Source organism: Crinia signifera, chromosome 8 (assembly GCF_055691185.1).
Source record: "Crinia signifera chromosome 8, ASM5569118v1, whole genome shotgun sequence".
Lineage (NCBI taxonomy): Eukaryota > Metazoa > Chordata > Amphibia > Anura > Myobatrachidae > Crinia > Crinia signifera.
Window position 1 is genome coordinate 70,807,726 of NC_139224.1, and position 25,911 is coordinate 70,833,636.

Here is a 25,911-nt window from a genome sequence, read left to right on the forward strand (position 1 = left end):
AACAATTTGCCAGTAATGGGAAAAAACCTACAGCACCTGGTGTTCCCATGTGGTCTCCCACCCAAGTACTAACCAGGCCCAACACTGCTTAGCTTCCAAGATCAGATGAGATTGGGCGTATCCAATGTGGTATGGCTGTAGGTGAGATACAGGCACTTTTTTGCCCTCTTCTACTTCTATAACCAGGTAAGCTAATAAAAAAGTTTCCTAACTGTATTGGCTTACTGAAAAAAATCATGTGTTGGTAATGTAAAAAGACCTACAGGACATAATATTAGCAGGTGGTCTCAAATTAAACTATTAAAGAGGCTCAACACTGTTTAGCTGCCAAAAGCAGTTGGAATTGGGCCTAAACAGTGTGGTAAGTTTTTAGGTGATGGCTATTGTGTCTGTTTGACCTCTCCCAAATGTCTGTATTGGCAATAAAAATAAAAAGTTTCCAATTAAAATAGCAAGAGAATAAAAACAATTTGCCAGTAATGGGAAAAAACCTACAGCACCTGGTGTTCCCATGTGGTCTCCCACCCAAGTACTAACCAGGCCCAACACTGCTTAGCTTCCAAGATCAGACGAGATTGGGCGTATCCAATGTGGTATGGCTGTAGGTGAGGTACAGGCACTTTTTTCCCTCTTCTACTTCTTTAACAAGGTAAGTTAATAAAAAAGTTTCCTAACTGTATTGGCTTACTGAAAAAAATCATGTGTTGGTAATGTAAAAAGACCTACAGGACATAATATTAGAAGGTGGTCTCAAATTAAACTATTAAAGAGGCTCAACACTGTTTAGCTGCCAAAAGCAGTTGGAATTGGGCCTAAACAGTGTGGTAAGTTTTTAGGTGATGGCTATTGTGTCTGTTTGACCTCTCCCAAATGTCTGTATTGGCAATAAAAATAAAAAGTTTCCAATTAAAATAGCAAGAGAATAAAAACAATTTGCCAGTAATGGGAAAAAACCTACAGCACCTGGTGTTCCCATGTGGTCTCCCACCCAAGTACTAACCAGGCCCAACACTGCTTAGCTTCCAAGATCAGACGAGATTGGGCGTATCCAATGTGGTATGGCTGTAGGTGAGATTCAGGCACTTTTTTGCCCTCTTCTACTTCTATAACCAGGTAAGCTAATAAAAAAGTTTCCTAACTGTATTGGCTTACTGAAAAAAATCATGTGTTGGTAATGTAAAAAGACCTACAGGACATAATATTAGCAGGTGGTCTCAAATTAAACTATTAAAGAGGCTCAACACTGTTTAGCTGCCAAAAGCAGTTGGAATTGGGCCTAAACAGTGTGGTAAGTTTTTAGGTGATGGCTATTGTGTCTGTTTGACCTCTCCCAAATGTCTGTATTGGCAATAAAAATAAAAAGTTTCCAATTAAAATAGCAAGAGAATAAAAAAAATTTGCCAGTAATGGGAAAAAACCTACAGCACCTGGTGTTCCCATGTGTTCTCCCACCCAAGTACTAACCAGGCCCAACACTGCTTAGCTTCCAAGATCAGACGAGATTGGGCGTATCCAATGTGGTATGGCTGTAAGTGAGAAACTGGCACTTTTTTGCCCTCTTCTACTTCTATAACCAGGTAAGCTAATAAAAAAGGTTCCTAACTGTATTGGCTTACTGAAAAAAATCATGTGTTGGTAATGCAAAAAGACCTATAGGTCATGATATTAGCAGGTGGTCTCAAATTAAACTACTAAAGAGGCTCAACACTGTTTAGCTGCCAAAAGCAGTTGGAATTGGGCCTAAACAGTGTGGTAAGTTTTTAGGTGATGGCTATTGTGTCTGTTTGACCTCTCCCAAATGTCTGTATTGGCAATAAAAATAAAAAGTTTCCAATTAAAATAGCAAGAGAATAAAAACAATTTGCCAGTAATGGGAAAAAACCTACAGCACCTGGTGTTCCCATGTGGTCTCCCACCTAAGTACTAACCAGGCCCAACACTGCTTAGCTTCCAAGATCAGACGAGATTGGGCGTATCCAATATGGTATGGCTGTAGGTGAGATACAGGCACTTTTTTGCCCTCTTCTACTTCTATAACCAGGTAAGCTAATAAAAAAGTTTCCTAACTGTATTGGCTTACTGAAAAAAATCATGTGTTGGTAATGTAAAAAGACCTACAGGACATAATATTAGCAGGTGGTCTCAAATTAAACTACTAAAGAGGCTCAACACTGTTTAGCTGCCAAAAGCAGTTGGAATTGGGCCTAAACAGTGTGGTAAGTTTTTAGGTGATGGCTATTGTGTCTGTTTGACCTCTCCCAAATGTCTGTATTGGCAATAAAAATAAAAAGTTTCCATAAAAACAATTTGCCAGTAATGGGAAATAACCTACAGCACCTGGTGTTCACATGTGGTCTCCCACCCAAGTACTAACCAGGCCCAACACTGCTTAGCTTCCAAGATCAGACGAGATTGGGCGTATCCAACGTGGTATGGCTGTAGGTGAGATACCAGTACTTTTTTGCCCTCTTCTACTTCTATAACCAGGTAAGCTAATATAAAAGTTTCCTAACTGTATTGGCTTACTGAAAAAAATCATGTGTTGGTAATGTAAAAAGAACTACAGGACATAATATTAGCAGGTGGTCTCAAATTAAACTACTAAAGAGGCTCAACACTGTTTAGCTGCCAAAAGCAGTTGGAATTGGGCCTAAACAGTGTGGTAAGTCTTTAGGTGATGGCTATTGTGTCTGTTTGACCTCTCCCAAATGTCTGTATTGGCAATACAAATAAAATGTTTCCAATTAAAATAGCAAGAGAATAAAAACAATTTGCCAGTAATGGGAAAAAACCTACAGCACCTGGTGTTCCCATGTGGTCTCCCACCCAAGTACTAACCAGGCCCAACACTGCTTAGCTTCCAAGATCAGACGGGATTGGGCATATCCAATGTGGTATGGCTGTAGGTGAGATGCAGGCACTTTTTTGCCCTCTTCTACTTCTTTAACAAGGTAAGTTAATAAAAAAGTTTCCTAACTGTATTGGCTTACTGAAAAAAATCATGTGTTGGTAATGTAAAAAGACCTACAGGACATAATATTAGCAGGTGGTCTCAAATTAAACTACTAAAGAGGCTCAACACTGTTTAGCTGCCAAAAGCAGTTGGAATTGGGCCTAAACAGTGTGGTAAGTTTTTAGGTGATGGCTATTGTGTCTGTTTGACCTCTCCCAAATGTCTGTATTGGCAATAAAAATAAAAAGTTTCCAATTAAAATAGCAAGAGAATAAAAACAATTTGCAAGTAATGGGGAAAAAACCTACAGCACCTGGTGTTCCCATGTGGTCTCTGTGGAAGTCTAGGCACACACACGCCATTTTGTGATAGTATGGCCGCCATTTTGGTTCGCAGAGTTGCGCAAATAAAGTTTCCATACCCGAGTATGTGTGACAATGTGGACCAGAAGAGTAGACATACTATCGCATATAAATTCATAATAACACACTTACACGAAATGAAATATAGTTAAAAGGTTTAGAACGCCACACATAGCTTAGTTAGCCCTGCACACACCTGTCTATATCGTGTTTAGTACCGTTCCGTTCAGCTCATTATGCGAAGTATTCCGGTCATTGCGAATATTTCGCAATGTACACTGTCCGATAGTTATGGACATATTCCATATCCCAGAGACAGTTTCTGTTGTAAGTAGTTAACAAAGGAAACCAGATAAAACCGGTTCTTATCCTTGCTGACGCCGAAACCACCAAACAAAGGACTCTTAAAGTTCACTCCCCCGTACCTGGTCAGACCAGGTACAGCGTCTAACCTCCAATCACAGTGGACCGGACATATGATCTCTGACCAATGAGAATGGCCTTTGACCTCCCCTTTCTGACCCTATAAGATAGGCGACCCGGAGCAGGCTCGGTCACTTCGGCACAACTACCTTCCCTGGACCTTCCTACCGGACTATCGCTCATTCCTGAACGATAGTGAGCTCTGACCGGACTGCGCTTCGCATACTAGAGTGAGACGGGTAACGGTTGCATTTCACGGTATTTATCCTTGTAGTATTGTTGGCTGGTTGTGTCTTGTATTATTGTATTCTTTCCCCTTAGCAGAGTTTGTTAGCATTCATTGTTAGTATATCGTATCACTTGTTATACCTGTTTATTTCTTATTTCTGTAACCCCCTTTTGTCCATTAGGGACTTTAATACAACCTTTTATGGAGTTCTAACCTCCTTACTTCTATTCAGTGGTCGTGTCTGGTTATTCGCATAATAGCGATAAGGTACATTGCGGACTCTGTCCTTTAAAGTATATTCGCAGAATTAGAGACAAAGTCCTGCGAAGAGATCTCTTATCAAGGTATTGATTCTTAACTGTATAACATACAATTAATAGGTACGCTACGCTGCGCTACGTTTTGTTCGCACGTAGTTAGGTATAAAGGGTAAGCCAGTTGCGGACACATTACGTAACCTGCGCTTTTCACATATTGTATCTCTGGTCATAGTTTAATCACCATTAACAATTGAGGGCTCGTCCGTCCGCTCCACAGTCCAGAACTCAGTACCAGGCGTGCGGATCGACCTATACCAGCAAAAGGGTGGAAGTATTTATTTGTTTCCATTGCTGGATAGGCCGAGTCCACGGCGGTGCGGGGTTCGGGAAGTGCTAGCGCTGAACCCGGAAGTACAATAAGTGAAAGCCACGTGTTTTAAAGCATATCATACCAAAGTGTTTAGTAAACTGTACTTCTGCCTGCCACAAGTAGTTTAACGGGGTATAGTGTCTTGGGCTGCTTGTTTATTATAGTATATGTACCACGTGCGATAAGGTTCGCACACGTGGAATCTGTGTTTATTATAGTACATAGAGGATCCCCTCTGTGCAAAACTATAATTGTTCATTGTTAGTTACCGCAAAAACAGGGACCCCGCCACGTGGCGACAAGTCCTGGGCCTTTTGCAGTAACGTAAAGCGTCTATTGTGTATTAAGCAAGGTGCGCGCGCACGTGCCCACATCGGGAAAGTTTCGCATCTTTGTACGTGATTTACGGATTAAGTACGAGATTTATTTCGCATCTTGATACGTAACTCTCGGACACAGTTAAGGGATTTATTCCACATTTAGGCGCAATTACTGCGTATAGCGAAACCCGAGCGCAACCTTGCAAATACACTATAGAACACGTGGGTGGCCGATTCATCGGCGGCCTGTGAACAACGCACGTACACACGCGGCTGTTCATTGGTACTGCACATGCAGCACACATAGGAATTAAGAGGTGAACAGTAATAAACCACTAGCTTTATTTAAACAGTATAGTAATATACTGCGAATAAAGCGGTGATTAATAAAAGAAAATAAGTTTTTTCTTTTTGTTCATTTTTTTCATAAGCAAGCAACTCAAGCATTATTTTAATAGATTCCTATAGCTTATTATAAGGGATTTATACCTGCATAAGAATCTAGTGAAAAGCTACCGGCCTGGGAAAAATTTTCTGTACAGAAATATTTCAAAAATAAGCATAAGACCAAGGTGTAACTAGCGCCCAGTGTGAAAAATAACTGAGGCGGACGGGTGTGAGACGGACACGACCCAAGCGCAGTGTAGTCCAGTGTAGGACAGGTCCAGTTAGGACAGAGTGTACGTGCCGACGTACACATAGGAACTGCCCCTTCAGTGGAATTAATTCCGCTAGGAGGGTACAAGAAGATATATCGGAACGCACTTGTTTCCGATTAGCTACTTTAGAAATCCAATTTTTGGGGGTATAGGAAAACAAGTTTGTTATACCCTGGAAAAATTGTGCCGCATCAAGCAAGTTGGCTAGAAGTTCGCTGCTAGTTGAAAGACTTGGTGATTGAGTACGTTACCTCGCATTGTGGGCTCTTCGCTTGATTGCGTTGTAGTGTCGCTGTGTGGAGAAGTGAGTGGTTGGGGAGCTCTCAGATAAGTAATAACCCACCGATTATCTATTAAGCTGTGAACGTTTATTCCTGTAACTATGGGTAATAACGGGTCACGCTGTGATAACGTGCAGGATAGGGAGGAAGCAAGCCGGCCAAGAGGATCGGCTGCTTTTATTATGTGCAGGAAGCACGGTGAACTCGCAGTTGTTTACCAAAATAAATGGAGAAAAATGACACAAGGCAGCAAGCTAGAATTTCCCAGTGTTGGTAGCTTCGATCCAGAAATCTTATCGGCAGTAAAAGATGAAATATGCCTACTCTCCAGTCGTAAGGAGAGAGTGAAGCATATAAATATTCTTAAATTGTGGCAGAAGGAAGGACAGGAACAATGGGAAACCAGAGGTCTGGCAATACCTGATGCAATCAGCCACAATAAAAATACAAATGCAACCGCTGCCACACTAGAATCAGCTCCCCCACCCCCATATGTGCCGAAGGGGTTAATGTCTCATAAGAAAGACCTAAGTAATAATGTACCTGTTACTAACTTGTACCCTGTTTTATCCCCTTACAAGGAAACCCGAGAGGAAAACGAGCAGCTGTTGGCACTGGCCGTCTCTCATGCAATTAATATGATTGAGGGAAAAGCTCAACCCGCTGTTGAGGCCCCAGCACAGGAGGAGGAGACGGCTGATGCCAACAGCATAGTATTGGACTCAGGTAATGATGCACCACACAGCACAGACACAAATGACTCCCAAGCAGGTCCCAGTAATGCGAATGTGGTACAAACATACCCTGTACGCACACTGGAGGTTCCCTATGGTAAGGCAGACAGAGAGGGTGTGATACCTACCAGAAAGATGACCATGCTAAACCCATGGACACGGTTAGAGCTGCGGTCCATCATTACAGATTTCCCTGATCCTAGGAAAAATCTGGCTCTGTGCCGGAAATTTGTAAGGGATCTGGGAAACTCTGATGAGCCCACCAACAAGGATTGGAGAATCATGTTGAGGGCCTGTCTCCCCACTCACATTGACATCCCGAAATTCATTCAGGATAGTGGATTGAAAGTGGACAAGGAGATAAATGATGAGATCAACCAGGAAAATATACGCCTGATTAACTTACAGTTAGGAGTGTATTTTCCTGCAGCAGTGGAAAATAGCAAGATATTCACTATCAAACAACAAGATGGTGAAGTAGCTAGCGAATATTTCAACCGGGGTTTGATGGCGGTATCAAAGTACACTGGTGTCTCCGAGCCTAAGGACGACCCCCACCTGAGGGAGCTGATTGTCTCTGTGCTGGTGGAAGGGCTTAGCGAAAACTTGAGAACCAGAGTCCAAACTTCTTTCCCAAATTGGCGTGGAATGACAGTGGATGCCCTACGGGAATCTGCTGTGGACCACGACCGCAACATTAAAAAGCGCAAGGAACTGCAAACTGAGAAACTGATGATGGTTAGCATCCAAGCCCTTACTAATGCCCCAAACAAAGCCTCATACCAACGAAACACCAGGGACACAGGTAGAAAACCAATTATCTGTTACAAATGCAATGGAGAAGGTCACATGGCAGCTCAGTGTAGGTTAGGAAACCACAGGAGCTATCAGACACATAAGCGAGAATGGGAATCTCACAAAGGTGAGACACGGAGATACCCAGCCCCTAGACAATGGGAGGAGACAGACAGGTCACGCAACATGCCTCCTCCCCATCTGATGGCTGACACTGTGCTAAGGGCAACCCAGGTCAGACCATAGGAAACAGGTCATACCTGTATCCTACAGCCAGTTAGACTAACACAACACCTTGGAGAGGAACCTCAGGTGAAGGTTGATATAGCTGGAGTAAGACAAACCTTTTTGGTTGATACAGGGGCGGCCAGATCTGTTCTCAACACTCCTCTTCACTTGGGTTTCACTAACCAATCAGTAGCGGCAATTGGGGTAACAGGAAAAATACAACATTACCCACTGACGAAACCAGCGGAGGTTACAATCGGGCCTCTGCATACCAAACACTCTTTTCTGTTGGCTGCAGCGGCCCCGACTAACCTCCTGGGTAGAGATTTACTATGCAAAATGGGATGTGTCATCTATTGCACCCCCGATGGGGTATTTCTGGACACTCCTAGAAATCTTACACAAGAAGTGCAAGATATGCTGGATAGTCCTCAGAGGCTAATGTTGTGTTCCACTGTTGTAGAATCAAATCCATCTAGGGTAGCTGAAATTACAGCACAAATACCGAGTTCCCTTTGGACTAAAGATGGACAGGATGCTGGGCTGATGGCAAACGTAGCTCCAGTAGAAATCCGCTTAAAAGAAGGCAGGATAGCCCCAAAAATACCGCAATACCCTTTAAAACCTGAAGTTGAGCTAGGAATATTTCCAGTGATCCAACGATTGCTCCAACAGGAAATCCTAGTTAGAACTTCCAGCACGGCCAATAGTCCCATCTTTCCTGTGAAAAAGAGCGGGGGGAGGGGCTACAGACTAGTGCAGGATTTGAGAGGGGTAAACAAGGTAGTTGAGAGCCAATTCCCCGTAGTGCCAAACCCAGCTGTCATCCTAATGCAAATCCCACCTCACTGTACTCATTTCACAGTCATTGATTTGTGTTCAGCATTCTTCTCCGTCCCTTTGCATCCTGACAGCCAGTATCTGTTCGCCTTTACTTACAGAGGAGTACAGTATACCTGGACACGACTCCCCCAGGGGTTCATAGACAGCCCCAGCATCTTCTCCCAGGCCTTGCATGACTGTTTGCAATCCTTTCAACCCATGAGTGGTTCGATACTGATACAATATGTGGATGACTTATTGTTGTGTTCTGAATCACTGGAGTCATCAGTGGATGACACTAGACAGCTACTGATGCATCTCTCAGAGACAGGACATAAAGTATCAAAGGATAAGCTGCAATTATGCCAGACCAGGGTTAAATATCTGGGCCACTGTCTTACCCAAGGGCTGAGACACCTCACCGACGACAGAATCCAAGCGATTCAGAACATGGTACTGCCACAGACCCAACATCAGATCCGTACGTTCCTAGGCATGTGTGGATACTGTCGCAATTGGATCCCAGGATTCTCTATTCTGGCATTACCACTGCAAGAGATGGTTTCCTCAACTAAGCCTGATCGGGTCTCTCATACTGAGGAATCTGAACTGGCTTTCGAGGAACTAAAGGTGAGCCTAACCAAGGCCCCAGCACTAGGAATGCCAGATTATGGGAAACCCTTTGAACTGTACGGAACTGAATCAGGTGGGTGTGCGGCAGGATTGCTTGTACAAAAACATGGTGATGCCAACCGACCAATAGCGTACTACAGTGGCCAGCTGGACACAGTAGCACGCTCACTCCCAACTTGCTTACGAAGTGTGGCTGCAATAGCACAACTAGTAAGTAAGAGTGAGGACGTAGTGCTGGGACACGATTTAACTGTTCATGCTCCCCATGCTGTCTCTGCTCTCCTAAATTCTGCCCAAACACGTCATGTGTCCTCAGCACGGTTCACTAAGTGGGAACTGGCGCTGATGGCCCCAGTAAATATTACCATCAAAAGATGCAACACACTAAACCCAGCCACATTTCTTCCTCATGTGCCCTCCAAGGCACAAAGGGTGGAGGGTGATGGAAATGTTGCTGAATATGGTAAAGCAGAGTTTAGTGAGAGTGAGGACAAACATGATTGCATGACCTACCTGAATCAGACCTTCACAGCACGTCCTGACATAAGCGACAGCCCATTAAGTGAGGTAGACATAACCTTATTCACAGATGGTAGCTGTCATAGACAGACGGAGACGGGAGAGCTTTGCACAGGCTACGCGGTAGTAGATGGAGAAGGTATTGTGGAAGCTGAACCCTTAGGACCACCTCACTCAGCGCAAGTAGCGGAACTGGTGGCACTGACCAGAGCATGTGAACTGGCTAAAGGGAAATCAGTGAACATATATACCGACTCCAGATATGCTTTCGGAGTAGTCCATGATTTTGGAGCCCTATGGCGCCTCCGAAATTTCATGACGGCGGCTGGCACACCAGTGGCGCATGCGACGTACATTAGGAGACTTCTGGGAGCTATCCAGCTTCCATACAGAGTGGCTGTTATCAAGTGCAAAGCTCACACATCAGAGAAAGACCCGGTGTCACTTGGTAACAGCCGCGCTGATGAGGCAGCGAAAAGGGCCGCATGCCCTGTAAATATTTTTACCCATCCCACCAACCTTTGTACACTGAACATGGTATCCACATTCAAACTGATAGACATGCAGAATTTGTGTTCCCCACAGGAAAGAGCAGTATGGAAGTCGAAGGGATGTGGCCAAGAGTCCACCGGACTTTGGAGAGATGGACACGGGAAACCAGTGGCCCCCAGAGCATACCTTCCTAGTCTAGCCGAGGCGGCCCATGGGCTGACACATCTTGGGAAGGAAGGTATGTGCAAGCTGGTAAAGGCCTACTGGTGTGCACCAGGGTTCGCTTCTCAAGCAGGTAGAGTGGCAATGTCATGCCTCACCTGTTTGAGGAAGAACGTTGGAAAAGCCATCCCAACAGAGCCATCCCACATCCCTCCTACAGAAGGCCCTTTCCAGGTAATACAAATCGACTTCATACAGTTACCACCCTGTAGAAATTTGAAATACGTATTGGTTTGTGTTGACATGTTTTCCAGCTGGGTGGAGGCTTTCCCCGCTGCCTCCAACACTGCTACTTTTACAGCAAAGAAAATATGTCAGGAGTTTGTCTGTAGATATGGTATCCCAAAGGTCATTGAGAGTGACAGAGGCACTCATTTCACAGGAGAGGTCTTCCAAATCATGTGTAAACTCCTGGGGATTAATAGTAAACTTCATACTCCATATCGTCCCCAGGCGAGCGCAAAAGTTGAGAGAATGAATGGTACTATTAAGAACAAATTGGGTAAAGTTATGGCTGAAACAGGGTTGTTATGGCCAGAGGCACTGCCTATTGTGTTGTATAGCATTAGGACCACTCCCAGAACTCCGCTCAACCTGTCCCCCTTCGAGATACTGTTTGGTCGGCAGCCACACATCATGATAGACCCACAGGATGATCTAAAATGTAATAATGAGCTAACTGTACAGTATATCCTAAAGCTAAACAAACAGCTAAGGGAGCAACAAAAGCAGCTGAATTTTCTGAACCCTGATATGCCTACCGAGAATTGTCATAATCTTAAACCAGGAGACTTTGTTATGATCCGAAATTTCTTACGCTCAGGTTGTTTGATAGACCGTTGGGAAGGACCGTACCAAGTTTTGTTGACCAGCACTACGTCGATTAAAGTCGCAGAAAGAGAGACTTGGATACATTCGTCCCACTGCAAGAAAGCCAGTAACCCAGAATCCCAGTGTGCAGAGAGCGAGAGAGAAGAAGTGTCGCTAGAAGCATTGTTTCGGGAACACTGAGAAGCAGCCAAGGTCGAGCAACCTGAGCGAACAAAGGTCTAAGAGCAGAGCAAAATAAAAGTCTCCTGGGTAGAGATGATGGAAGGACTCCAAGCAAAAGGTTCACAGTTATGCATATATGTCTTTGTTTTCTTTCTGTGTTCTTTCTTTCATCCAAAAATACTTGGTGGCTGCCACATTCTAGAGCGATCGGAGCGGAGTCCTGACAGTGTAATAATGGACCCAGATATGGGTGAGGTAGAATCCCTAAACCAGCTTGACACTTTACCCATGACAGGAGAAGGTAAAAGGTATGAGGAAAACATAGTTCAAGGGCTATGTGATGATTTATTGTCTGGTGAGTACTGTGTCTGTAGATATTGTCAACCTAAAATGGAAGAAGGATGCATCCAGCGATGTCAGTCGACCAGTAAGGCAACTACCGGCCAACATCCTTTGAGTGATTACCACTCATTAGTGGGTAAGGTTTTAAACCAAACAGAATGCTGGGTGTGTTCTCAAGTATTACATAAAAGGAGTAGTGTAGGCCTAGTCCCATACCCGCTTAATATTTCAGAGATAAGCGTATTAAATAAGGGGAGGCCATTGGATAAGAGATACCTGTATACCAGGTCCCCTAGTCTTAGATTACACCCATACCAAGTGGATAAATCCCTGGTATGTATGAACTTCTCAAGTTCCAGAACAATTGGTACTTGGGAAGTGACATGGCAAAACCAGACAATAACTTACTCCCAGCGTCCAGATGGAGAGCCCATAGATAAAGAATTATTATTAAAAATCCGAACCAGTGGAAGACACTATAAATATGTTTACACGGTGAAGAAAAGTAAAATGATGGCCGGCAGAGTATCAGCCGGCTACTGTAATATGACCCTACAGCCAGAAACATGTGAGGAACGAGTCAGGGAGCAGGGGACGGGGATGTTCTTATGGATAATGTGTGACAAGATAATGAAATACTCTGTCCCTTATTTTCTCCCTGACGATGTTTATTATATCTGTGGTAGAAGGGCGTACAAATGGCTCTCCATGAACTACGTTGGTATTTGTTATTTAGGCAGAGTGTTACCGGAAGTGATGACCCTCACACATGATGAGATGATGAACGTACACAGAGGTATTTCTCCTCCTTACACTCATACCCATTATGACCAAATCCATAAAAGGGATTTAACAATAAGAAAAGAACCCCTAGCTTCTGAAATGATACACGAGTCGTTCGGTATCCAATTCCTCATTGCATTAGATATCACCCATACCGCCCGAGGAGTTATCAATTTTAAATACATACAAGCATTAGCCAGCTTGGTAGATAACATCACTGAGATTTATGATGACACCTTTAGATACACTGGGAAGGAGTTGCAAGCGTATAAAAGAGAGCTAGTCCAACATCGAATGGTGTTGAACTATCTGACAGCCATGACAGGAGGATATTGTGTCACCCTCTCTACACAGTTTGGGGTGAAATGTTGTACATATATCACCAACAATACTGAAGACCCAGAAGAAATCATCGATCACCGGATGGATGAGATTCTTCAGCTTAAATGGGAATTTAGAAGGGAACATAATATCAGCCTGGCAGAAATAGGTAACAAAGTTAGCGAATGGACCTCCTGGTTGAATCCAATGCACTGGTTCTCTGGTTTAGGAGAATGGGCGCAGGGGATCATAGCTAGCATAGGAAAACTCCTTCTCTGCATCGGTGGTGCCATCATAGTCTTTGTGCTATTGTTCAAATGTTTAAAGGTGGTGACCCGGGGAAAGGCAAAACGTACCGAAATCATGAGTGTAAGAACGAGAGATACAGTGGAAGACCAGGGTTTGGTATATGACCCTAAAATCGAAACCACCTCCCTTTAAAGAAACCATATTTGTGAACGTGTATATGTTGTAACCGCCCCTGTTTTTATTTTTATCCCAAAATTGTACATTATCCTTCGTGACCCTGAGTAGATTGTTCGATAAATGCGGCCCATCGTTTATCCATGATCCTGGATCGGCCGAGAGCAGATGGTTTACTCCCCTTATATGTTTATTTCATGTATCCCAATTTCTCTGTTTGGATTATGAATTTCTGTATTGTCGTGTGAAATGTTTTGTAATGTAACAGTTTTATATTTACTGTTAAAGGGTGGACTGTGGAAGTCTAGGTACACACACGCCATTTTGTGATAGTATGGCCGCCATTTTGGTTCGCAGAGTTGCGCAAATAAAGTTTCCATACCCGAGTATGTGTGACAATGTGGACCAGAAGAGTAGACATACTATCGCATATAAATTCATAATAACACACTTACACGAAATGAAATATAGTTAAAAGGTTTAGAACGCCACACATAGCTTAGTTAGCCCTGCACACACCTGTCTATATCGTGTTTAGTACCGTTCCGTTCAGCTCATTATGCGAAGTATTCCGGTCATTGCGAATATTTCGCAATGTACACTGTCCGATAGTTATGGACATATTCCATATCCCAGAGACAGTTTCTGTTGTAAGTAGTTAACAAAGGAAACCAGATAAAACCGGTTCTTATCCTTGCTGACGCCGAAACCACCAAACAAAGGACTCTTAAAGTTCACTCCCCCGTACCTGGTCAGACCAGGTACAGCGTCTAACCTCCAATCACAGTGGACCGGACATATGATCTCTGACCAATGAGAATGGCCTTTGACCTCCCCTTTCTGACCCTATAAGATAGGCGACCCGGAGCAGGCTCGGTCACTTCGGCACAACTACCTTCCCTGGACCTTCCTACCGGACTATCGCTCATTCCTGAACGATAGTGAGCTCTGACCGGACTGCGCTTCGCATACTAGAGTGAGACGGGTAACGGTTGCATTTCACGGTATTTATCCTTGTAGTATTGTTGGCTGGTTGTGTCTTGTATTATTGTATTCTTTCCCCTTAGCAGAGTTTGTTAGCATTCATTGTTAGTATATCGTATCACTTGTTATACCTGTTTATTTCTTATTTCTGTAACCCCCTTTTGTCCATTAGGGACTTTAATACAACCTTTTATGGAGTTCTAACCTCCTTACTTCTATTCAGTGGTCGTGTCTGGTTATTCGCATAATAGCGATAAGGTACATTGCGGACTCTGTCCTTTAAAGTATATTCGCAGAATTAGAGACAAAGTCCTGCGAAGAGATCTCTTATCAAGGTATTGATTCTTAACTGTATAACATACAATTAATAGGTACGCTACGCTGCGCTACGTTTTGTTCGCACGTAGTTAGGTATAAAGGGTAAGCCAGTTGCGGACACATTACGTAACCTGCGCTTTTCACATATTGTATCTCTGGTCATAGTTTAATCACCATTAACATCTCCCACCCAAGTACTAACCAGGCCCAACACTGCTTAGCTTCCAAGATCAGACGAGATTGGGCGTATCCAATGTGGTATGGCTGTAGGTGAGATAACAGCACTTTTTTGCCCTCTTCTACTTCTATAACCAGGTAAGCTAATAAAAAAGGTTCCTAACTGTATTGGCTTACTGAAAAAAATCATATGTTGGTAATGTAAAAAGACCTACAGGTCATGATATTAGCAGGTGGTCTCAAATTAAACTACTAAAGAGGCTCAACACTGTTTAGCTGCCAAAAGCAGTTGGAATTGGGCCTAAACAGTGTGGTAAGTTTTTAGGTGATGGCTATTGTGTCTGTTTGACCTCTCCCAAATGTCTGTACTGGCAATAAAAAAAAAGTTTCCAATTTAAATAGCTAGAGAATAAAAACAATTTGCCAGTAATGGGAAAAAACCTACAGCACCTGGTGTTCCCATGTGGTCTCCCACCCAAGTACTAACCAGGCCCAACACTGCTTAGCTTCCAAGATCAGACGAGATTGGGCGTATCCAATGTGGTATGGCTGTAGGTGAGATACAGGCACTTTTTTGCCCTCTTCTACTTCTATAACCAGGTAAGCTAATAAAAAAGTTTCCTAACTGTATTGGCTTACTGAAAAAAATCATGTGTGGGTAATGTAAAAAGACCTACAGGACATAATATTAGCAGGTGGTCTCAAATTAATCTACTAAAAGGCTTAACACTGTTTAGCTGCCAAAAGCAGTTGGAATTGGGCCTAAACAGTGTGGTAAGTCTTTAGGTGATGGCTATTGTGTCTGTTTGACCTCTACCAAATGTCTGTATTGGCAATAAAAAGATAAAGTTTTCAATTTAAATAGCTAGAGAATAAAAACAATTTGCCAGTAATGGGAAAAAACCTACAGCACCTGGTGTTCCCATGTGGTCTCCCACCCAAGTACTAACCAGGCCCAACACTGCTTAGCTTCCAAGATCAGACGAGATTGGGCGTATCCAATGTGGTATGGCTGTAGGTGAGATACAGGCACTTTTTTGCCCTCTTCTACTTCTATAACAAGGTAAGCTAATAAAAAAGTTTCCTAACTGTATTGGCTTACTGAAAAAAATCATGTGTTGGTAATGTAAAAAGACCTACAGGACATAATATTAGCAGGTGGTCTCAAATTAAACTACTAAAGAGGCTCAACACTGTTTAGCTGCCAAAAGCAGTTGGAATTGGGCCTAAACAGTGTGGTAAGTTTTTAGGTGATGGCTATTCTGTCTGTTTGACCTCTCCCAAATGTCTGTACTGGCAATAAAAAAAAAGTTTCCAATTTAAATAGCTAGAGAATAAAAACAATTTGCCAGTAATGGGAAAAAACCTACAGCACCTGGTGTTCCCATGTGGTCTCCCACCCAAGTACTAACCAGGCCCAACACTGCTTAGCTTCCAAGATCAGACGAGATTGGGCGTATCCAATGTGGTATGGCTGTAGGTGAGATACCGGCACTTTTTTGCCCTCTTCTACTTCTATAACCAGGTAAGCTAATAAAAAAGTTTCCTAACTGTATTGGCTTACTGAAAAAAATCATGTGTGGGTAATGTAAAAAGACCTACCGGACATAATATTAGCAGGTGGTCTCAAATTAATCTACTAAAAGGCTTAACACTGTTTAGCTGCCAAAAGCAGTTGGAATTGGGCCTAAACAGTGTGGTAAGTCTTTAGGTGATGGCTATTGTGTCTGTTTGACCTCTACCAAATGTCTGTATTGGCAATAAAAAGATAAAGTTTTCAATTTAAATAGCTAGAGAATAAAAACAATTTGCCAGTAATGGGAAAAAACCTACAGCACCTGGTGTTCCCATGTGGTCTCCCACCCAAGTACTAACCAGGCCCAACACTGCTTAGCTTCCAAGATCAGGCGTATCCAATGTGGTATGGCTGTAGGTGAGATACAGGCACTTTTTTGCCCTCTTCTACTTCTATAACAAGGTAAGCTAATAAAAAAGTTTCCTAACTGTATTGGCTTACTGAAAAAAATCATGTGTTGGTAATGTAAAAAGACCTACAGGACATAATATTAGCAGGTGGTCTCAAATTAATCTACTAAAAGGCTCAACACTGTTTAGCTGCCAAAAGCAGTTGGAATTGGGCCTAAACAGTGTGGTAAGTCTTTAGGTGATGGCTATTGTGTCTGTTTGACCTCTACCAAATGTCTGTATTGGCAATAAAAAGATAAAGTTTTCAATTTAAATAGCTAGAGAATAAAAACAATTTGCCAGTAATGGTAAAAAACCTACAGCACCTGGTGTTCCCATGTGGTCTCCCACCCAAGTACTAACCAGGCCCAACACTGCTTAGCTTCCAAGATCAGACGGGATTGGGCATATCCAATGTGGTACGGCTGTAGATGAGATACCGGCACTTTTTTGCCCTCTTCTACTTGTATAACCAGGTAAGCTAATAAAAAAGATTCCTAACTGTATTGGCTTACTGAAAAAAATCATGTGTTGGTAATGCAAAAAGACCTACAGGACATAATATTAGCAGGTGGTCTCAAATTAATCTACTAAAAGGCTCAACACTGTTTAGCTGCCAAAAGCAGTTGGAATTGGGCCGAAACAGTGTGGTAAGTCTTTAGGTGATGGCTATTGTGTCTGTTTGACCTCTCCCAAATGTCTGTATTGGCAATAAAAAGATAAAGTTTTCAATTTAAATAGCTAGAGAATAAAAACAATTTGCCAGTAATGGTAAAAAACCTACAGCACCTGGTGTTCCCATGTGGTCTCCCACCCAAGTACTAACCAGGCCCAACACTGCTTAGCTTCCAAGATCAGACAGGATTGGGCATATCCAATGTGGTATGGCTGTAGGTGAGATGCAGGCACTTTTTTGCCCTCTTCTACTTCTATAACAAGGTAAGTTAATAAAAAAGTTTCCTAACTGTATTGGCTTACTGAAAAAAATCATGTGTTGGTAATGTAAAAAGACCTATAGGACATAATATTAGCAGGTAGTCTCAAATTAAACTACTAAAGAGGCTCAACACTGTTTAGCTGCCAAAAGCAGTTGGAATTGGGCCTAAACAGTGTGGTAAGTTTTTAGGTGATGGCTATTGTGTCTGTTTGACCTCTCCCAAATTTCTGTATTGGCAATAAAAATAAAACGTTTCCAATTAAAATAGCAAGAGAATAAAAACAATTTGCCAGTAATGGGAAAAAACCTACAGCACCTGGTGTTCCCATGTGGTCTCCCACCCAAGTACTAACCAGGCCCAACACTGCTTAGCTTCCAAGATCAGACGAGATTGGGCGTATCCAATGTGGTATGGCTGTAGGTGAGATGCAGGCACTTTTTTGCCCTCTTCTACTTCTATAACCAGGTAAGCTAATAAAAAAGTTTCATAACTGTATTGGCTTACTGAAAAAAATCATGTGTTGGTAATGTAAAAAGACCTACAGGACATAATATTAGCAGGTGGTCTCAAATTAATCTACTAAAAGGCTCAACACTGTTTAGCTGCCAAAAGCAGTTGGAACTGGGCCTAAACAGTGTGGTAAGTCTTTAGGTGATGGCTATTGTGTCTGTTTGACCTCTCCCAAATGTCTGTATTGGCAATAAAAAGATAAAGTTTTCAATTTAAATAGCTAGATAATAAAAACAATTTGCCAGTAATGGTAAAAAACCTACAGCACCTGGTGTTCCCATGTGGTCTCCCACCCAAGTACTAACCAGGCCCAACACTGCTTAGCTTCCAAGATCAGACGGGATTGGGCATATCCAATGTGGTATGGCTGTAGGTGAGATGCAGGCACTTTTTTGCCCTCCTCTACTTCTTTAACAAGGTAAGTTAATAAAAAAGTTTCCTAACTGTATTGGCTTACTGACAAAAAATCATGTGTTGGTAATGTAAAAAGACCTACAGGACATAATATTAGCAGGTGGTCTCAAATTAAACTACTAAAGAGGCTCAACACTGTTTAGCTGCCAAAAGCAGTTGGAATTGGGCCTAAACAGTGTGGTAAGTTTTTAGGTGATGGCTATTGTGTCTGTTTGACCTCTCCCAAATGTCTGTATTGGCAATAAAAATAAAAAGTTTCCAATTAAATAGCAAGAGAATAAAAACAATTTGCCAGTAATGGGGAAAAAACCTACAGCACCTGGTGTTCCCATGTGGTCTCCCACCCAAGTACTAACCAGGCCCAACACTGCTTAGCTTCCAAGATCAGACGAGATTGGGCGTATCCAATGTGGTATGGCTGTAGGTGAGATACAGGCACTTTTTTGCCCTCTTCTACTTCTATAACCAGGTAAGCTAATAAAAAAGTTTCCTAACTGTATTGGCTTACTGAAAAAATCATGTGTGGGTAATGTAAAAAGACCTACAGGACATAATATTAGCAGGTGGTCTCAAATTAATCTACTAAAAGGCTCAACACTGTTTAGCTGCCAAAAGCAGTTGGAATTGGGCCTAAACAGTGTGGTAAGTCTTTAGGTGATGGCTATTGTGTCTGTTTGACCTCTACCAAAAGTCTGTATTGGCAATAAAAAGATAAAGTTTCCAATTTAAATAGCTAGAGAATAAAAAAAAAATTGCCAGTAATGGTAAAAAACCTACAGCACCTGGTGTTCCCATGTGGTCTCCCACCCAAGTACTAACCAGGCCCAACACTGCTTAGCTTCCAAGAACAGACGGGATTGGGCGTATCCAACGTGGTATGGCTGTAGGTGAGATACATGCACTTTTTTGCCCTCTTCTACTTCTATAACCAGGTAAGCTAATAAAAAAGTTTCCTAACTGTATTGGCTTACTGAAAAAAATCATGTGTTGGTAATGTAAAAAGACCTACAGGACATAATATTAGCAGGTGGTCTCAAATTAATCTACTAAAAGGCTCAACACTGTTTAGCTGCCAAAAGCAGTTGGAATTGGGCCGAAACAGTGTGGTAAGTCTTTAGGTGATGGCTATTGTGTCTGTTTGACCTCTCCCAAATGTCTGTATTGGCAATAAAAAGATAAAGTTTTCAATTTAAATAGCTAGAGAATAAAAACAATTTGCCAGTAATGGTAAAAAACCTACAGCACCTGGTGTTCCCATGTGGTCTCCCACCCAAGTACTAACCAGGCCCAACACTGCTTAGCTTCCAAGATCAGACGGGATTGGGCATATCCAATGTGGTATGGCTGTAGGTAAGATGCAGGCACTTTTTTGCCCTCTTCTACTTCTATAACAAGGTAAGTTAATAAAAAAGTTTCCTAACTGTATTGGCTTACTGAAAAAAATCATGTGTTGGTAATGTAAAAAGACCTATAGGACATAATATTAGCAGGTGGTCTCAAATTAAACTACTAAAGAGGCTCAACACTGTTTAGCTGCCAAAAGCAGTTGGAATTGGGCCTAAACAGTGTGGTAAGTTTTTAGGTGATGGCTATTGTGTCTGTTTGACCTCTCCCAAATGTCTGTATTGGCAATAAAAATAAAACGTTTCCAATTTAAATAGCTAGAGAATAAAAACAATTTGCCAGTACTGGTAAAAAACCTACAGCACCTGGTGTTCCCATGTGGTCTCCCACCCAAGTACTAACCAGGCCCAACACTGCTTAGCTTCCAAGATCAGACGGGATTGGGCATATCCAATGTGGTATGGCTGTAGGTGAGATGCAGGCACTTTTTTGCCCTCTTCTACTTCTTTAACAAGGTAAGTTAATAAAAAAGTTTCCTAACTGTATTGGCTTACTGAAAAAAATCATGTGTTGGTAATGTAAAAAGACCTACAGGACATAATATTAGCAGGTGGTCTCAAATTAAACTACTAAAGAGTCTCAACACTGTTTAGCTGCCAAAAGCAGTTGGAATTGGGCCTAAACAGTGTGGTAAGTTTTTAGGTGATGGCTATTGTGTCTGTTTGACCTCTCCCAAATGTCTGTGTTGGCAATAAAAATAAAAAGTTTCCAATTAAAATAGCAAGAGAATAAAAACAATTTGCCAGTAATGGTAAAAAACCTACAGCACCTGGTGTTCCCATGTGGTCTCCCACCCAAGTACTAACCAGGCCCAACACTGCTTAGCTTCCAAGATCAGACGAGATTGGGTGTATCCAATGTGGTATGGCTGTAGGTGAGATACCGGCACTTTTTTGCCCTCTTCTACTTCTATAACCAGGTAAGCTAATATAAAAGTTTCCTAAATGTATTGGCTTACTGAAAAAAATCATGTGTTGGTAATGTAAAAAGACCTACAGGACATAATATTAGCAGGTGGTCTCAAATTAAACTACTAAAGAGGCTCAACACTGTTTAGCTGCCAAAAGCAGTTGGAATTGGGCCTAAACAGTGTGGTAAGTTTTTAGGTGATGGCTATTCTGTCTGTTTGACCTCTCCCAAATGTCTGTACTGGCAATAAAAAAAAAGTTTCCAATTTAAATAGCTAGAGAATAAAAACAATTTGCCAGTAATGGGAAAAAACCTACAGCAGCTGGTGTTCCCATGTGGTCTCCCACCCAAGTACTAACCAGGCCCAACACTGCTTAGCTTCCAAGATCAGACGAGATTGGGCGTATCCAATGTGGTATGGCTGTAGGTGAGGTACAGGCACTTTTTTCCCTCTTCTACTTCTTTAACAAGGTAAGTTAATAAAAAAGTTTCCTAACTGTATTGGCTTACTGAAAAAAATCATGTGTTGGTAATGTAAAAAGACCTACAGGACATAATATTAGAAGGTGGTCTCAAATTAAACTATTAAAGAGGCTCAACACTGTTTAGCTGCCAAAAGCAGTTGGAATTGGGCCTAAACAGTGTGGTAAGTTTTTAGGTGATGGCTATTGTGTCTGTTTGACCTCTCCCAAATGTCTGTATTGGCAATAAAAATAAAAAGTTTCCAATTAAAATAGCAAGAGAATAAAAACAATTTGCCAGTAATGGGAAAAAACCTACAGCACCTGGTGTTCCCATGTGGTCTCCCACCCAAGTACTAACCAGGCCCAACACTGCTTAGCTTCCAAGATCAGACGAGATTGGGCGTATCCAACGTGGTATGGCTGTAGGTGAGATACAGGCACTTTTTTGCCCTCTTCTACTTCTATAACCAGGTAAGCTAATAAAAAAGTTTCCTAACTGTATTGGCTTACTGAAAAAAATCATGTGTTGGTAATGTAAAAAGACCTACAGGACATAATATTAGCAGGTGGTCTCAAATTAATCTACTAAAAGGCTCAACACTGTTTAGCTGCCAAAAGCAGTTGGAATTGGGCCGAAACAGTGTGGTAAGTCTTTAGGTGATGGCTATTGTGTCTGTTTGACCTCTCCCAAATGTCTGTATTGGCAATAAAAAGATAAAGTTTTCAATTTAAATAGCTAGAGAATAAAAACAATTTGCCAGTAATGGTAAAAAACCTACAGCACCTGGTGTTCCCATGTGGTCTCCCACCCAAGTACTAACCAGGCCCAACACTGCTTAGCTTCCAAGATCAGACGGGATTGGGCATATCCAATGTGGTATGGCTGTAGGTAAGATGCAGGCACTTTTTTGCCCTCTTCTACTTCTATAACAAGGTAAGTTAATAAAAAAGTTTCCTAACTGTATTGGCTTACTGAAAAAAATCATGTGTTGGTAATGTAAAAAGACCTATAGGACATAATATTAGCAGGTGGTCTCAAATTAAACTACTAAAGAGGCTCAACACTGTTTAGCTGCCAAAAGCAGTTGGAATTGGGCCTAAACAGTGTGGTAAGTTTTTAGGTGATGGCTATTGTGTCTGTTTGACCTCTCCCAAATGTCTGTATTGGCAATAAAAATAAAACGTTTCCAATTTAAATAGCTAGAGAATAAAAACAATTTGCCAGTACTGGTAAAAAACCTACAGCACCTGGTGTTCCCATGTGGTCTCCCACCCAAGTACTAACCAGGCCCAACACTGCTTAGCTTCCAAGATCAGACGGGATTGGGCATATCCAATGTGGTATGGTTGTAGGTGAGATGCAGGCACTTTTTTGCCCTCTTCTACTTCTTTAACAAGGTAAGTTAATAAAAAAGTTTCCTAACTGTATTGGCTTACTGAAAAAAATCATGTGTTGGTAATGTAAAAAGACCTACAGGACATAATATTAGCAGGTGGTCTCAAATTAAACTACTAAAGAGTCTCAACACTGTTTAGCTGCCAAAAGCAGTTGGAATTGGGCCTAAACAGTGTGGTAAGTTTTTAGGTGATGGCTATTGTGTCTGTTTGACCTCTCCCAAATGTCTGTGTTGGCAATAAAAATAAAAAGTTTCCAATTAAAATAGCAAGAGAATAAAAACAATTTGCCAGTAATAGGGAAAAAACCTACAGCACCTGGTGTTCCCATGTGGTCTCCCACCCAAGTACTAACCAGGCCCAACACTGCTTAGCTTCCAAGATCAGACGGGATTGGGCATATCCAATGTGGTATGGCTGTAGGTGAGATGCAGGCACTTTTTTGCCCTCTTCTACTTCTATAACAAGGTAAGTTAATAAAAAAGTTTCCTAACTGTATTGGCTTACTGAAAAAAATCATGTGTTGGTAATGTAAAAAGACCTATAGGACATAATATTAGCAGGTGGTCTCAAATTAAACTACTAAAGAGGCTCAACACTGTTTAGCTGCCAAAAGCAGTTGGAATTGGGCCGAAACAGTGTGGTAAGTCTTTAGGTGATAGCTATTGTGTCTGTTTGACCTCTCCCAAATGTCTGTATTGGCAATAAAAATAAAACGTTTCCAATTAAAATAGCAAGAGAATAAAAACAATTTGCCAGTAATGGGAAAAAACCTACAGCACCTGGTGTTCCCATGTGGTCTCCCACCCAAGTACTAACCAGGCCCAACACTGCTTAGCTTCCAAGATCAGACGAGATTGGGCGTATCCAATGTGGTATGGCTGTAGGTGAGATACAGGCACTTTTTTGCCCTCTTCTACTTCTATAACCAGGTAAGCTAATAAAAAAGTTTCCTAACTGTATTGGCTTACTGAAAAAAATCATGTGTGGGTAATGTAAAAAGACCTACAGGACATAATATTAGCAGGTGGTCTCAAATTAATCTACTAAAAGGCTCAACACTGTTTAGCTGCCAAAAGCAGTTGGAATTGGGCCTAAACAGTGTGGTAAGTCTTTAGGTGATGGCTATTGTGTCTGTTTGACCTCTACCAAATGTCTGTATTGGCAATAAAAAGATAAAGTTTTCAATTTAAATAGCTAGAGAATAAAAACAATTTGCCAGTAATGGTAAAAAACCTACAGCATCTGGTGTTCCCATGTGGTCTCCCACCCAAGTACTAACCAGGCCCAACACTGCTTAGCTTCCAGGATCAGACGGGATTGGGCATATCCAATGTAGTATGGCTGAAGATGAGATACCGGCACTTTTTTGCCCTCTTCTACTTCTATAACCAGGTAAGCTAATAAAAAAGGTTCCTAACTGTATTGGCTTACTGAAAAAAATCATGTGTTGGTAATGCAAAAAGACCTACAGGTCATGATATTAGCAGGTGGTCTCAAATTAAACTACTAAAGAGGCTCAACACTGTTTAGCTGCCAAAAGCAGTTGGAATTGGGCCTAAACAGTGTGGTAAGTTTTTAGGTGATGGCTATTGTGTCTGTTTGACCTCTCCCAAATGTCTGTATTGGCAATAAAAATAAAAAGTTTCCAATTAAAATAGCAAGAGAATAAAAACAATTTGCCAGTAATAGGGAAAAAACCTACAGCACCTGGTGTTCCCATGTGGTCTCCCACCCAAGTACTAACCAGGCCCAACACTGCTCAGCTTCCAAGATCAGACGGGATTGGGCATATCCAATGTGGTATGGCTGTAGGTGAGATGCAGGCACTTTTTTGCCCTCTTCTACTTCTATAACAAGGTAAGTTAATAAAAAAGTTTCCTAACTGTATTGGCTTACTGAAAAAAATCATGTGTTGGTAATGTAAAAAGACCTATAGGACATAATATTAGCAGGTGTTCTCAAATTAAACTACTAAAGAGGCTCAACACTGTTTAGCTGCCAAAAGCAGTTGGAATTGGGCCTAAACAGTGTGGTAAGTTTTTAGGTGATGGCTATTGTGTCTGTTTGACCTCTCCCAAATGTCTGTATTGGCAATAAAAATAAAACGTTTCCAATTAAAATAGCAAGAGAATAAAAATAATTTGCCAGTAATGGGAAAAAACCTACAGCACCTGGTGTTCCCATGTGGTCTCCCACCCAAGTACTAACCAGGCCCAACACTGCTTAGCTTCCAAGATCAGACGAGATTGGGCGTATCCAATGTGGTATGGCTGTAGGTGAGATACAGGCACTTTTTTGCCCTCTTCTACTTCTATAACCAGGTAAGCTAATAAAAAAGTTTCCTAACTGTATTGGCTTACTGAAAAAAATCATGTGTTGGTAATGTAAAAAGACCTACAGGACAAAATATTAGCAGGTGGTCTCAAATTAATCTACTAAAAGGCTCAACACTGTTTAGCTGCCAAAAGCAGTTGGAATTGGGCCTAAACAGTGTGGTAAGTCTTTAGGTGATGGCTATTGTGTCTGTTTGACCTCTCCCAAATGTCTGTATTGGCAATAAAAAGATAAAGTTTTCAATTTAAATAGCTAGAGAATAAAAACAATTTGCCAGTAATGGTAAAAAACCTACAGCATCTGGTGTTCCCATGTGGTCTCCCACCCAAGTACTAACCAGGCCCAACACTGCTTAGCTTCCAAGATCAGACGGGATTGGGCATATCCAATGTGGTATGGCTGTAGGTGAGATACAGGCACTTTTTTGCCCTCTTCTACTTCTATAACCAGGTAAGCTAATAAAAAAGTTTCCTAACTGTATTGGCTTACTGAAAAAAATCATGTGTTGGTAATGTAAAAAGACCTACAGGACATAATATTAGCAGGTGGTCTCAAATTAATCTACTAAAAGGCTCAACACTGTTTAGCTGCCAAAAGCAGTTGGAATTGGGCCGAAACAGTGTGGTAAGTCTTTAGGTGATGGCTATTGTGTCTGTTTGACCTCTCCCAAATGTCTGTATTGGCAATAAAAAGATAAAGTTTTCAATTTAAATAGCTAGAGAATAAAAACAATTTGCCAGTACTGGTAAAAAACCTACAGCACCTGGTGTTCCCATGTGGTCTCCCACCCAAGTACTAACCAGGCCCAACACTGCTTAGCTTCCAAGAACAGACGAGATTGGGCGTATCCAATGTGGTATGGCTGTAGGTGAGATACAGGCACTTTTTTGCCCTCTTCTACTTCTATAACCAGGTAAGCTAATAAAAAAGTT

The 25,911-nt window shown here is 41.8% G+C and overlaps 29 non-coding genes and 3 pseudogenes across 30 annotated transcripts in view; all 32 read right to left on the reverse strand.

Moving 5' to 3' along the window:
* Nucleotides 1-25,911, reverse strand: part of LOC146027235 (protein shisa-9B pseudogene) — a 604,201-nt pseudogene that overhangs the window by 417,346 nt on the left and 160,944 nt on the right. The window lies entirely within an intron of this gene.
* Nucleotides 25-143, reverse strand: LOC146031268 (5S ribosomal RNA). Its single transcript, XR_014456739.1, has one exon. It is a non-coding gene; the product is annotated as a 5S ribosomal RNA (ribosomal RNA).
* LOC146030152 (5S ribosomal RNA) lies at nt 489-607 on the reverse strand. The gene has a single exon (XR_014455655.1). It is a non-coding gene; the product is annotated as a 5S ribosomal RNA (ribosomal RNA).
* On the reverse strand, nt 952-1,070 carry LOC146030156 (5S ribosomal RNA). Its single transcript, XR_014455658.1, has one exon. It is a non-coding gene; the product is annotated as a 5S ribosomal RNA (ribosomal RNA).
* On the reverse strand, nt 1,416-1,534 carry LOC146033570 (5S ribosomal RNA). Its single transcript, XR_014458979.1, has one exon. It is a non-coding gene; the product is annotated as a 5S ribosomal RNA (ribosomal RNA).
* LOC146031536 (5S ribosomal RNA) lies at nt 1,880-1,998 on the reverse strand. The gene has a single exon (XR_014457000.1). It is a non-coding gene; the product is annotated as a 5S ribosomal RNA (ribosomal RNA).
* On the reverse strand, nt 2,326-2,444 carry LOC146031835 (5S ribosomal RNA). Its single transcript, XR_014457287.1, has one exon. It is a non-coding gene; the product is annotated as a 5S ribosomal RNA (ribosomal RNA).
* LOC146030352 (5S ribosomal RNA) lies at nt 2,790-2,908 on the reverse strand. Its single transcript, XR_014455851.1, has one exon. It is a non-coding gene; the product is annotated as a 5S ribosomal RNA (ribosomal RNA).
* Nucleotides 15,082-15,200, reverse strand: LOC146030157 (5S ribosomal RNA). The gene has a single exon (XR_014455659.1). It is a non-coding gene; the product is annotated as a 5S ribosomal RNA (ribosomal RNA).
* LOC146030158 (5S ribosomal RNA) lies at nt 15,545-15,663 on the reverse strand. Its single transcript, XR_014455660.1, has one exon. It is a non-coding gene; the product is annotated as a 5S ribosomal RNA (ribosomal RNA).
* On the reverse strand, nt 16,007-16,125 carry LOC146030160 (5S ribosomal RNA). The gene has a single exon (XR_014455662.1). It is a non-coding gene; the product is annotated as a 5S ribosomal RNA (ribosomal RNA).
* LOC146028739 (5S ribosomal RNA) lies at nt 16,470-16,578 on the reverse strand (annotated as a pseudogene).
* Nucleotides 16,923-17,041, reverse strand: LOC146032209 (5S ribosomal RNA). Its single transcript, XR_014457653.1, has one exon. It is a non-coding gene; the product is annotated as a 5S ribosomal RNA (ribosomal RNA).
* Nucleotides 17,386-17,504, reverse strand: LOC146032019 (5S ribosomal RNA). The gene has a single exon (XR_014457468.1). It is a non-coding gene; the product is annotated as a 5S ribosomal RNA (ribosomal RNA).
* On the reverse strand, nt 17,850-17,968 carry LOC146030162 (5S ribosomal RNA). Its single transcript, XR_014455663.1, has one exon. It is a non-coding gene; the product is annotated as a 5S ribosomal RNA (ribosomal RNA).
* LOC146030353 (5S ribosomal RNA) lies at nt 18,313-18,431 on the reverse strand. The gene has a single exon (XR_014455852.1). It is a non-coding gene; the product is annotated as a 5S ribosomal RNA (ribosomal RNA).
* Nucleotides 18,778-18,896, reverse strand: LOC146030163 (5S ribosomal RNA). The gene has a single exon (XR_014455664.1). It is a non-coding gene; the product is annotated as a 5S ribosomal RNA (ribosomal RNA).
* On the reverse strand, nt 19,241-19,359 carry LOC146031605 (5S ribosomal RNA). The gene has a single exon (XR_014457068.1). It is a non-coding gene; the product is annotated as a 5S ribosomal RNA (ribosomal RNA).
* LOC146030354 (5S ribosomal RNA) lies at nt 19,704-19,822 on the reverse strand. Its single transcript, XR_014455853.1, has one exon. It is a non-coding gene; the product is annotated as a 5S ribosomal RNA (ribosomal RNA).
* Nucleotides 20,168-20,286, reverse strand: LOC146030356 (5S ribosomal RNA). The gene has a single exon (XR_014455854.1). It is a non-coding gene; the product is annotated as a 5S ribosomal RNA (ribosomal RNA).
* LOC146030340 (5S ribosomal RNA) lies at nt 20,632-20,750 on the reverse strand. The gene has a single exon (XR_014455839.1). It is a non-coding gene; the product is annotated as a 5S ribosomal RNA (ribosomal RNA).
* LOC146033167 (5S ribosomal RNA) lies at nt 21,094-21,212 on the reverse strand. The gene has a single exon (XR_014458577.1). It is a non-coding gene; the product is annotated as a 5S ribosomal RNA (ribosomal RNA).
* On the reverse strand, nt 21,557-21,675 carry LOC146030815 (5S ribosomal RNA). Its single transcript, XR_014456299.1, has one exon. It is a non-coding gene; the product is annotated as a 5S ribosomal RNA (ribosomal RNA).
* On the reverse strand, nt 22,020-22,138 carry LOC146030357 (5S ribosomal RNA). The gene has a single exon (XR_014455855.1). It is a non-coding gene; the product is annotated as a 5S ribosomal RNA (ribosomal RNA).
* On the reverse strand, nt 22,484-22,602 carry LOC146031759 (5S ribosomal RNA). Its single transcript, XR_014457216.1, has one exon. It is a non-coding gene; the product is annotated as a 5S ribosomal RNA (ribosomal RNA).
* Nucleotides 22,949-23,067, reverse strand: LOC146030358 (5S ribosomal RNA). The gene has a single exon (XR_014455856.1). It is a non-coding gene; the product is annotated as a 5S ribosomal RNA (ribosomal RNA).
* LOC146030164 (5S ribosomal RNA) lies at nt 23,413-23,531 on the reverse strand. Its single transcript, XR_014455665.1, has one exon. It is a non-coding gene; the product is annotated as a 5S ribosomal RNA (ribosomal RNA).
* On the reverse strand, nt 23,876-23,994 carry LOC146028486 (5S ribosomal RNA; annotated as a pseudogene).
* On the reverse strand, nt 24,341-24,459 carry LOC146032442 (5S ribosomal RNA). Its single transcript, XR_014457877.1, has one exon. It is a non-coding gene; the product is annotated as a 5S ribosomal RNA (ribosomal RNA).
* Nucleotides 24,805-24,923, reverse strand: LOC146030165 (5S ribosomal RNA). The gene has a single exon (XR_014455666.1). It is a non-coding gene; the product is annotated as a 5S ribosomal RNA (ribosomal RNA).
* LOC146032480 (5S ribosomal RNA) lies at nt 25,268-25,386 on the reverse strand. The gene has a single exon (XR_014457912.1). It is a non-coding gene; the product is annotated as a 5S ribosomal RNA (ribosomal RNA).
* On the reverse strand, nt 25,731-25,849 carry LOC146031696 (5S ribosomal RNA). The gene has a single exon (XR_014457156.1). It is a non-coding gene; the product is annotated as a 5S ribosomal RNA (ribosomal RNA).